General features: G+C 34.5%; 1 protein-coding gene across 2 annotated transcripts in view; it reads right to left on the reverse strand.

Moving 5' to 3' along the window:
* COP1 (COP1 E3 ubiquitin ligase) overlaps positions 1-12,634 on the reverse strand; it is a 230,873-nt gene that overhangs the window by 71,577 nt on the left and 146,662 nt on the right. The window lies entirely within an intron of this gene.

A 12,634-nucleotide genomic window follows, 5' to 3' on the forward strand; every position in this document is an offset into this window, starting at 1 on the left:
TATTTAACACGAGGAACTAGAATCTACCTTGTCACCTTGTAATTGAGAGTATTTTACAAATCACAATTTTTGCAAAGTAATAAAATGATTTTAACAACATCAAACCAATGTGCAGAAACACAATACCTTATTCAAAGCACTTGGGACAGATAAGCTTCATAATTCTAAACTTTTCACTTTTTGAAAGGAAATATGAAACACTCCAAATAAGGGTTGTGTCTGCACTCTGTAATCAAATATTCATATTTCTATTGGAAAACTTGTGAACAACTACACAAAGTGGGATATATAAAGATAAGCAGATATCTAATCATGCCATCAAATGAAATGAATTTTTGGTATTCATAACTTTCAGGATTTTCAAATTGCAGATAATGTACCACTGACCAGTATTAACTGTATCTGTTTATTATCCAACTGAAGTAAGAAGATCTACATCAATACTTGGTGCGAATGGCGTCTTTGATTTACTCCCATGGAACTTGAAAATAAGGAACAATGTATATACTTTTTGACAAAACTCAAGAAAGAAGTCCTTTAAAGAAAAACATTAAAAAAAAAACCTCACTTTCACTGTTTCAAGAAATATCTAAAGTAAAAGAACTAAAACAAAGTACAAAATACACTTTTTCTAACACAATGTTTCACTCTTAACAGAAATATTTTTAAGACAAAGGATGACAGCAAGTTACTGAGTAACAACATTTAGAAGAAAGAGTCCTTTGTTAGATAATCCTGAGGTTTTTACAACCTGGCAAAATGTATCATCGTAAGACTCATAATAATGAGTGTGCCTTTCTTCTGTAAAACAGAAAAAAGCTTTTATAAAAGCTGAAGAAGACAAGGAGGCACTGGCACGGTATCTCAGGCTTCACTGCCAGGCACATCAACTTATATAAGAACTCAGAGGATCTACATACATCCTGAATACCTTCTACACAAACCCTGAATACTTTCAGTGTTCCATCAGGGTTTTCTTACTTCAGTTTGGATAACTTTGCTTCAGATTACATGTCACGTATTTAAGTATGCATTTTTACATGTGAAGATTATAAAGTATACGCACAAAGGTAGTAGAGTATTTTCATGTAAAATTTTGCCTGTGATTTCACACAAGGGGAAGCCAGTAAAGGTAATATAATTAGCTAACATATATTGACACTCAATAAATAGCAATTCTTTCATAAATAGATGATTAGAGCCTTGATAATTACATAGCCTTTATTCACTCAGTATCATAAAATTTCTGAGAACAGGGCATTAATTAGTCATTACCACAAAATTGCGGTATAATAAACTATTCTAAAATTTAGTAGCTTAGAGCCATCATTTATTTCCACAGATCTGAAAGACAGCTTAGTGTTGGCTAATTTCAGTAGCACTTCTTTGTGAGGCTGAAGGTTGAATGATTTGGCTGGGGCAAATCAGTGCCACTCCAAGTGGCTTTCCTCCTCTCACTGGGACCAGCAGCTGGCTGGATCATGTTCTTTTCCTGGTGATGGCAAAGGGGCAAAAGTAAGCAAGCCCAACTGGGAAAGTGATTTCAAACTTTTCGTCAATTTTATATCTAACATAACTGGAGCCAAAGCAAATCTCATGGCCAAGTTCAAAGTCAGGGTGGGGTCGGTTCTGACAGTGGGAAAAAACTGTTTCATATCAAAGCACATAAGTACACAGAGGAGTAAAGAACTAAAACCACTAATGCAATTTAATATAAATATTAAAATCTGAAACAAATCTTTCAGCATTAACAATAGCTTAATATTTAAAGAGGCCAATTAAATTGGCTGTGTTGTTAAAGTACAATTTGTAGAGTTTAAAACACAGTTTATACAGCTTAAGAGTAATTCAGAACCACCAGAGGAAGAAATAACACTTGAAAGATTAAGAGGTACAAGCACTACACATTCATATGTTGAATGGTCACAAAAAAGATGAAATAATAATCACTAAACAGAAAGAAAGCTAGCTTAGTGAAACTTTTGTGCTCATGGCTTGTAATACTGACATGGCAATCTATATATGTTTTAAACTAAGATCTCTAGGGGGAAGAAAGAACAGTCACATTTTATGTAATTCTATTATGTCCTTTAAGATAATATGTTAACCATGGTCTCTGTCTAATGAAACTTGTAACTCAGATCCTAGTAGCTAAATTTTAGATTGTCTAGAGCAGTCTTCTATAATATAGCCTCTTCTCCAAAACTTATCCAAATCTTCCCACTAAAGAAATAATATGTAAATTATATGATTCATCACTCTACTGTATTTAATATATCTAAAAAAACTAACCTTACAAAATGTGAAAACACCAAATAAATGTTCAAGTTCAGAAAAATGATTTCAATTTTTAACATAAATATTTCAAAAATATTTAAAGTACTTCATCTGACAGAATAATCTGCAACAGTAAGCCCTATTCAGAAATAACTTAAAAAAAAAAAAAAACTTCAGGAAAACAAACTTTCTGGAACCCATTAAGTAAATCACAAGTAACAGGATGTGAAAATCTTTTCTTATTGAGTGAATATTTGAATAAACAATGATACTCATATTTAATCCAGAACTGTTGCTGTTTAGTCACTAAGTTGTTTCTGACCCTTTGCGACTCCATGAACTGTAGCCCATCAGGCTCCTTTGTGTGTGGGATTTCACAGGCAAGATTACTGAAGTGAGTTGCTACTTCCTTCTCCAGGGGATCTGCCCAACCCAGGGATGAAACCTGTGTCTCCTTCTTGGCAGACAGACTGTTTACCATTGAGCCACCTGGGAAGCCCCATTCTTGCATTAAGCTTATTCTAACAATTCCCTTAAACATAAATGATCATGTCTTTGATGGTGGTTTAGTCACTAAGTCCTGTCTGACTCTTGTGACTCCATGGACTACAGTCTGCAAGGCTCCTCTATCCATGGGATTCTCCAGGTGAGAATATTGGAGTGGGCTGCCATTCCCTTCTCCAGGGGATTTTTCTGACCCAGGGATTGAACCAGGTCTTTCTAGTCAAGAGATACCTGGAGTAACAGGTAAATTTGGCCGTGAAATACAAAACAAAGCAGGTCAAAGGCTAACAGAGTTTTACCAAGAGAACACACTGGTCATGATAGCAAGCATGCTCTTCCAACAACACAAGAGAAGACTCTACACATGGACATCACCAGATAGTCAATACTGAAATCAGATTGATTATATTCTTTGCAGCCAAAGGTGGGGAGGATCTATACAGCTAGCAAAAACAAGACTGGGAGCTGACTGTGGCTCAGATCATGAACTCCTTATTGCCAAATTCAGACTTAAATTGAAGAAAGTAGGGAAAACCACTAGACCATTCAGGAATAACCTAAATCAAATCCCTTACGATTATACAGTGGAAGTGACAAATAGATTCAAGGGATTCAATCTAATAGACAGAGTGCCTGAAGAACTATGGATGGAGGTTCATGACTTTGTACAGGAGGCAGTGATTAAGACAATCCCCAAGAAAAAGAAATGTAAAAAGGGAAAACGGTTGTCTGACAAGGCCTTACAAATAGCTGAGAAAAGAGGAGAAGCTAAAGGCAAAGGAGAAAAGGAAAGATACATCTATTTGAATGCAGAGTTCCAAAGAATAGCAAGGAGAGATAAGATAGCCTTCCTACACGATCAATGCAAAGAAATAGGTGAAAACAATAGAACGGGAAAGACTAGAGATCTCTTCAAGAAAATTAGAGATACTAAGGGAATGTTTCATGCACAGATGGGCACAATTAATGACAGAAATGGTATGGACCTAACAGAAGCAGAAGATATTAAGAGGTGGCAAAAATACACAGAAGAACTATACAAAAAAGATCTTCATGACCCAGATAACCACGATGCTGTGATCACTCACCTAGAGCCAGATATCTCAGAATGCGAAGTCAAGTGGGCCTTAGGAAGCATCACTACCAACAAAGCTAGTGGAGGTGATGGAATTCCAGTTGAGCTATTTCAAATCCTGAAAGATGATGCTGTGAAAGTGCTGCGCTCAATATGCCAACAAATTTGGAAAATTCAGCAGTGGCCACAGGACTGGAAAAGGTCAGTTTTCATTCCAATCCCAATGAATGGCAATGCCAAAGAATGTTCAAACTATGGCACAATTGCACTCATCTCACATGCTAGCAAAGTAATGCTCAAAATTCTCCAAGCCAGGCTTTAACAATATCTGAACCGTGAAGTTCCAGATGTTCAAGCTGGGTTTAGAAAAGGCAGAGGAACCAGAGATCTAATTGCCAACATCTGCTGGGTCATTGAAAAAGCAAGAGAGTTCCAGAAAAACATCTATTTCTGCTTTATGGACTATGCCAACACCTTTGACTCTGTGGATCACAATAAAATGTAGAAAATTCTGAAAGAGATGGGAATACCAGACCACCTTACTTGCCTCCTGAGAAATCTGTATGCTGGTCAAGAAGCAATAGTTAGAACCAGACATGGAACAACAGACTGGTTCCAAATCGGGAAAGGAATGTGTCAAGGCTGTATATTGTCACCCTGCTTATTTAACTTATATGCAGAGTACATCATGTGATATGCCAGGCTGGATGAAGCACAAGCTGAAATCAAGACTGCCAGGAGAAATATCAATAACCTCAGATATGCAGATTATACCACCCTTATGGCAGAATTAAAGAGCCTCTGAATGAAAGTGCAAGGGAAGAGTGAAAAAGTTGGCTTAAAACTCAAGATTAAGAAAACTAAGATCACGGCATCTGGTCCCATCACTTCACAGATGGGGAAATAATAGAAACAGTGAGAAACTTCATTTCAGGGGGCTCCAAAATCACTGCAGATGGTGACTGTGGCCATGAAATTAAAAGACACTTGCTCCTTGGAAGAAAAGCTATGACAAAGCTAGACAGCATATTAAAAAGCAGAGCCATTACTTTGCCAACCAAAGTCCGTCTAGTGAAAGCTATGGTTTTTTCAGTAGTCATGGATGGATGTGAGAATTGAACTGTAAAGAAAGCTGAGCGCCGAAGAATTGATGCTTTTGAACTGTGGTGTTGGAGAAGACTCTTGAGAGTCCCTTGGACTGCAAGGAGATCCAACCAGTCCATCCTAAAGGAAGTCAGTCCTTACTATTCATTGGAAGGACTGATGCTGAAGTTGAAATTGCAATACTTTGGCCACCTGATGTGAAGAACTGACTCATTTGAAAAGACCCTGATGCTGGGGAAAATTGAAGGCAGGAGGAAAAGGGGATAACAGAGGATGCGATGGTTGGAATGGTATCACCAATTCAATGCACATGAGTTTGAGTAAGCTTTGGGAGTTGGTGATGGACAGGGAAGCCTGGAGTGCTACAGTCCATGGGGTTGCAAAGAGTCAGACACGACGGAGCGACTGAACTGAACCCCTTTTTTAATGGTCTGCTCACATATTCCTATGTCAATGTACATATTCCTAAACAGTGTAGTCTGTTTTGCATGCTCATAAATAGAATTTCACTGTGTTTTTCTGACACTCTTTCATTCACATTTATGCTTGTTATTCATCCACATCATTTCATGGAGATGCAGTTCCTTCATTTTCACTGCTGAAAATGTTCCACAATGTGAATATGCAAACAATACAACTATGTATATTCATTAAATACATGTTTCCCTAGGGTGAGGTTTCTCAAACTTCAGAGTGGGTAAGAATTATAAGGGGAGCCTGTTAAAAAAGCTGGTTGCTGGGGTCTACCTCCGGAAACTCTATTCAGTAGGTGTTGGTCAGAGTGTTAGAATTTGCAATTTTTTACAAGCTCTTAGGTGATGCTAATGTTTATACTTTGAGAAGCAAAGCTGTAGGATATATTTATTATTTCATTATTTATTTGTAAGAGTTTTTCATGTAATATAGACATGAAGATTTTATTACTTATATGTGTTCTAAATATCTTCTCCCAATTAATAACTTGTAAAGAAATTATGTTTTTAGGTATATTTGGTAAACAGAGGTTTTTAATTTTGCTGCAGCCAAATTTATCCACCAAACATTTCATACTTCTCAGTGTTTGCAGTGATTGCTCAATTAGTTTCATAAAATGAATGATCATGTGCATTATATTAGTAACAGCTGAATAATAAATGCCTGACTTTAAAATATTTCTGCATTTAATATGAATATAAAATTTCTTATGAAGTCTGTTTTTAATAAAAACCTAGCTAAATGCCACTTACAGGCTGGAAGGCAAGACAGATATAAAGAGGTGAAAGATTTACTAGGTGCCTCAAAATTGCTCTTAAATTCTAGACTATCAAAGGTAGATTTTATGACAAAACAACAGTTTGTTTCTTGAATATTGGTGTTAATGCATGCCACTTCCATTTGCATTCACAGAAATTACTTAGAAACTTGAAAACAAAATGTCCTTGACATAGTATAAATAACTGAAACACGTTTATGAATGCTGTGATGCTAATTAAGATTCATTAAGTAAATATTCAGACACTTAATTTATTTAAATGTGAAGGAAAAGACAGTCCCACTGGCAACCACTATATAAAATAAAACAGACAGTCTTCAAAAGCAAAAAATAACCTTTTTGTTATTTTGTCCAAATTACAAAAATTAGAAAATACTGAAAATGAGGAAACAAATGGTGCATGTTTATATGTGTGAAGTGTTTAGTTTGCTGACAGTAACAAATTGTTTACAGCAACCAAAACTGAAAAGTCTGTTGAAAACACAGTTTAAGTAGAATATTTCAGAATTGCTATCTGTTCTAGAAACATTACTCTTTCCCTGTGAATATGTTTGTGAGTATAAATATCACTCTTGAATCAGAATAATATGAATTTTACCTTTGACTTACATTAATACCAGTAATCTCTTGGGGTGGGGGCAACACAACTTTAAAGAGTATTACTCAGGAGTACCCAAATTTCCCACCTGTTACCAAAATTACAGCTTTAAAATTTGCAAAATGCTTCAAGTTAGTAGGAAGAAAGCATGTCTACCATTCTATTAAAACCACAGACTGTTAGGAGTTCTATTTACTTTAGTGTAACAGTGCTCTCTCAAACTGGCTTTGCTGCTGCTAAGTTGCTTCAGTTGTGTCTGACTCAGTGCGACCCCATAGATGGCAGCCCACCAGGCTCCCCCGTTCCTGGGATTCTCCAGGCAAGAATACTAGAGTGGGTTGCCATTTCCTTCTCCAATGCATGAAAGTGAAAAGTGAAAGTGAAGTCACTCAGTCGTGTCCGACTCTTAGTGACCCCATGGACTGCAGCCTACCAGGCTTCTCCATCCATGGGATTTTCCAGGCAAGAGTACTGGAGTGGGGTGCCATTGCCTTCTCCCCAAACTGGCTTTAGAGAGGATGAATTGGAGAAAAAATAGTTTTCCTTTTTCTATGCAATAAGAAAACACCATGTAGTAATCTAGTAAAAAGACAACTAATAAATGCCTTTACCCTTATGTCAAAAATTTTGTTCTCTCCTCTGGCAAATGCTTCAGAAAATCTCAGGGCTTAAAAACAGATTTTAAATGGTTTAAAATAAAATTTAAAGCCTTTTTCTCAATATTTAATACAAAAAAGATAGTTTAAAACTCTGTAGTCTACTTTTTACAAGGGGATCATGACCTAGAATTCAATATTTTAAAAGAAGTACTTGCAAACATTCAGTCCACCTTAAGAAATTTTTCATGCTATAAGTTCTAGTAAAAAAAAAAAAATCTAACCAACCAATCAATGCCCCCCAAAACCATATTTTTATATTATGTTAAAAGGTGAAAGAGCAAAATAATGAGCACAAAGACAGAGATGAACTCATTGTTATCAAATGGAAATATAAGATCTAAAAAGCTTAGAATTACCATTAGGCATCATTACCCAAGTAGGATCCACAGAGCCCTTTCAACCACAAGTCAATTGGTAATTGGGGAGTTCACATACTAATTATGTATTATCATAACTCCAAAAGCAGTGTTTTTAAAATGTACAGCCCGTTCCCAACATTGAATTCATCATCACAAATGATATTTAATAAGCAACCTGATGGTTATGATTCTGTAAGTCTCTCAGTGGCAAAATAAATGGTCCAGCTAAAGAGGGGCTGATGTTTTATAGTTTAAGAAGCAACATCTAGATAATAGCCTATATTCTAAGAAATATTTCAATTCTAAATGAAGATGATTCAGTATCAGTCACTGTCTTCCAGTAACACAGTTTTTTTTTTTTTTTAAACTATGATTAAAGGCATTGATTCTAACTGCTATTTCAAAGCCAGGAAAAATAAGTCTTTAACTCACATCAACTATTCAGCTTTATGAAGGATAGGGCAGATGACATTTAGTATCTGTTCTCAGCACCTTATAGAATTTACAGCCAATCGAAGATGGAAAGTAAAAACTATATTGCCCAGATTCTCATGTAGCTATGCTTCTAGATGTGAATCAGATTTCACAATGGGATGCACTTATGTATGATTTGAATGGTTGGAATTTTGTGGTCATTCTGCCTTGGAAATATCTGTTGCAAGCATGTTGTGAAGATGTGGATGTTCTCTGGAACAGATACAGTACTGTTCCAGTGTCCAGTCTGCAGCTCTGTGGCAATTACAGTGCATTTCTGATCCTTTGATTACAGCCATGGCATCACATTCTTGATCTCAACAAATGTTGATCACAACAGTTCCAATGGCCGAGAAAGAAATAACAGCGCTCCTGGCTTACCTATACTGAGAGTGAGTTAAGAGTTATTCTAGAAGGTTCAGTTTACATATCTCCAACTCTTCTAATAATCAAATTTGCATAAGAACATTAAAAACAGTGGGAACGTGTGGTGTTCTGGCCCCAGAAGCACCACCTACCACACACACCCCAACATAAACACACACACATACCTGCACTTTGAAGAAGGTAACAAATATTTAGCTAGAACAACGAAGAAAAAAGAAGACAGAAATGACCAATCAAGAATGAAAGAAGGAATACTACAACTGAAACTCCTGAACACTAAAGAAAGAGGAAATTTAAAGGAATTAAATCACAAGAGAACGTTATGAACAACTTTATGCCCACTAATTAGAAAAATTAAATTTACAAATTCCTAGAAAGACAATGACTACCAAAAAGAACTTCAAGAAGAAATAGAAAATCTGAATAGACTTATAAAAAGTAAAGAAAGTGAAAGTGAAGTCACTCAGTCATGTCCAACTCTTTGCGACCCGTGGACTGTAGCCCACCAAGCTCCTCCGTCCATGGGATTCTCCAGGCAAGAATATTGGAGAAATGGAAAATGGGTTGCCATTTCCTTCTCCAGGAAAAAGAAACTGAACTAGGTAATATAAAATTTTTCCACAAAGAAAAGTCCAAGTCCAGATAGTTTCACTGATACACTCTGCCAAATATTTAAAGAAGAAATAATAATAATCCTTTATAAACTCATTCAGTAAGTAAATGAGGAAACAATTCCCAAGTCATTCTATGAGGCCAGTAGTACTTTAGCAAACTAAATCCAGCAACAAGGAAAAAGAATTTCACAATATGGTCAAGACAGATTTTTCCCAGGAGTGGAAAGTTGCTTTAACATTAAAACAACAACCCACCCCCCAAGAAACACCTCATATTATTATCATAAATAACATAAATCACAAGATCATCTCAATATAGGTAGAAAAATATAATAATACATACTTTTCGCAACTAGGAATAGAAGGAAACTTAACCTGATAAAGGATATCTACAAAAAGTCACAGCTAACATCACACTTCATTGTGAATGAATGAATACTTTCCTCCTAAGATAAAGAGATCCTTTCTGCCAGTTTCATTATTATATAAGAGATTTTAATTCATGCAATAAAGCAAAAAAGCATTAACACAGTAAAAGAAGAATTAAAATTATTTTTATTCTCAGAACAGATGATATAATCCTAAATGTAGAAAACTCAAGAAATTCACCTTAAAACTATAAGGAGGAAAAAAAAAAAAACACGAGTACCAAGATCACACGATGCAAAATCAATATGCAAAAAATTGATTGTATTTCTGAAGCCTAGCAACAAACAATCCAAAAATAAAATTAAGACAACAATTCCATTCAGTAATAAAACACTTAGGAATAAATTTAACAAGAGACGTTCAAGACTTACATACTGAAAGTTATAAAACACAGATGTTAAAAATGGTTAAAAAGGAGACAGACCAATTTATGTTTATAGGTATTAAAAATATAAGCCAAAAAGTCTAGCAATTTATCAAAAGAATTCCACATTAACGCTAAACCTAAATTCTAGGTTTACTCTAGAAACACAAATAAGCTATCAGAAAATATATAAGCATATCTCAACAAATTAAACCATGATTATATAAAGTGATGCTGAAAAGGCACCTGATAAAATACTGAAATTGCTCTTAACTAAGACACAGTTAAATAAATTATTTGAATTTAATGAACGGTATTCTTCAGGGAATTCCCTGGCAGTCCAGTGGTTAGGACTCTGCACTTCTACTGTCAAAGGCCTGGGTTAAGTTCCTGCTCAGGGAAGTAAGATCCTGCAAGGCATGAAGCAAGGCCAAAAAATTTTTAAAAACCCACAAAACTATTCTTCAAAAGGGGATAGCATGAACAGCAAACCACTAAAGCTGATTCAACTAAAGGAAATACATGGGAAAAGTATCTATAATTAGTATAATATAACATGCCTTTTAACAAAAGAGAATGTAAAAAATCATTAGAAAAGAAAAAAATACAACCATCATTTCTAGCTACTATCAAATATACACAGATAGCCCAAAGGCTATCTGGTAATAAGTTACCAGATTTAATAAGAACAATGCCTAGATATAATACAAATATTCAAATATCAACAGTTTTTTGTTTTTTACTCTCAGCAAACAGTAGGTAAAGGAATGGAAAAAAACAGAACAAAATTAATAGAAACACAGAAAAAAATTAACCAGAGACCTAAAACCTAAGTGAAAAAAACTAAAACTAAAAATCTCTTTGAAAGATAGAAAATAATCCAAAGAAGCAAAAAGATATCCCATGTAACTGTAGTAAGATGAACTATCTTAATGTCACTGGTTCCAAAATTAAGTAATAAATATAAGGTAATTTAGATGAGAATTCCAAAAGAATTTTTCTAGAACTGGAAAAATATAAATCTTAAAGCTTACATGGAAATGTAAAAATTAACTAAGAAATTTATGAAAATTTAACACAGTGAGGACAAAACTGCCTGCCAGATAGTTGAGGCATTTTTAAAGTAGATCCTTTCCAGGAAAGAGAAATTTTAAAGATGCTCATGTCTAGCATTTGTACATATTTCATATTGATTATAAATATGATCATCATTTTTCTATTAAAAATGATGACTAATAGTGTGTTTATAACATTAAAAAACTCAAAAAACTACTTTATCTAAATGACTGCTAAGTATTAATTCATAAAAATACCTTAGCAATCATTGAGCATCATATTATAAGAGCTTTACAAATAGCATCTTCCTTTCATAGTCCTCATAAGAGCCCCAAAAGATGTATCTCTATTTTAGGGATAAGGAACTTGGGGAGAGAATTTAATCAACTTGCCCAAAGTAACATTTCTAGTCAGTGACAAAGAAGGATTTAAATAAGAGAATACTAGTTCCCAATGGAAAAGAGCAGCATACTGGGGGGAAAATGTATCTGCTAATGAAAAGGAATTCTACCCACATATATATGTTCTCCTGGAATTTAACTATGAAAGTGTGTTAGTATCCAAGTGAAATACACAGAAAGTTGGAATAAGGAAAAGATGTAATGACAAATTAAGATTTAAATTTACCTTTTAAAGAAGTAACTATTGTGTTCGTGATATTATGCTAGATTATCTTTATTTTTTTAACCAAGATTATCAATTAAAAAAAAAAGAATCAAGAATCAAAGAGACTTAGCAATGCAAAAGTTAAAATACAAGTGTTCACTGCTTTAGTAAACACTCTGAAGGAGATTTAGCAATGCAAAAGTTAAAATACAAGTGTTCACTGCTTCAGTAAACACTCAAGGTAGGAAATGGGATAAGAAGACAAAGGAATTAAGAGTAGAGTGATCAAATAACCATTCAACCCAGAACACTTTTGAGAATGAAAGAAGGGCCTAATAGTTATTATAATGGTAAGAGAAATACAAAATAGGACTTCCCCAGGCAAATGCAGACATTCGGTCACCCTAGTTAAGAAAAATACTTTAACAAAAAATTCTTTGGTATGATTTTTTTTAGTACTTACTATGTTAGCACGTACTCCACAATATAAGATTTAATCTTATTCACTGTCCCTAGATGGGTGCTTTGTACACAGTAGGCACTCAATAACTGTTCAAGGTTTTATAGTAAGTTTCCTTTAATTTAAAATCAAAAAGTTTCATGTGTCTATACAATATTTAAGCATCATTATGACCTAAATGTGTAAACAAGCATAAATCCAGGTATGCAAAGACTTAGAGGAACAAAAACGAAAATAATCAACAAACACACATTTATGTATTAAACATGGGAGATGGAATGCTAAAATGAAAGCACAGCAATTAATGAGTAAAAATGGTATATTACATGCTTCTAATTTAGAGTGCAATAATGAAAACAAAGTTTAAACCTACAAAGAAATTTATTCTTTTTAAAATGTTTTTTTAACCTTAGTCA

Source organism: Capricornis sumatraensis, chromosome 14, assembly GCF_032405125.1.
Source record: "Capricornis sumatraensis isolate serow.1 chromosome 14, serow.2, whole genome shotgun sequence".
Taxonomy (NCBI): Eukaryota; Metazoa; Chordata; class Mammalia; order Artiodactyla; family Bovidae; genus Capricornis; species Capricornis sumatraensis.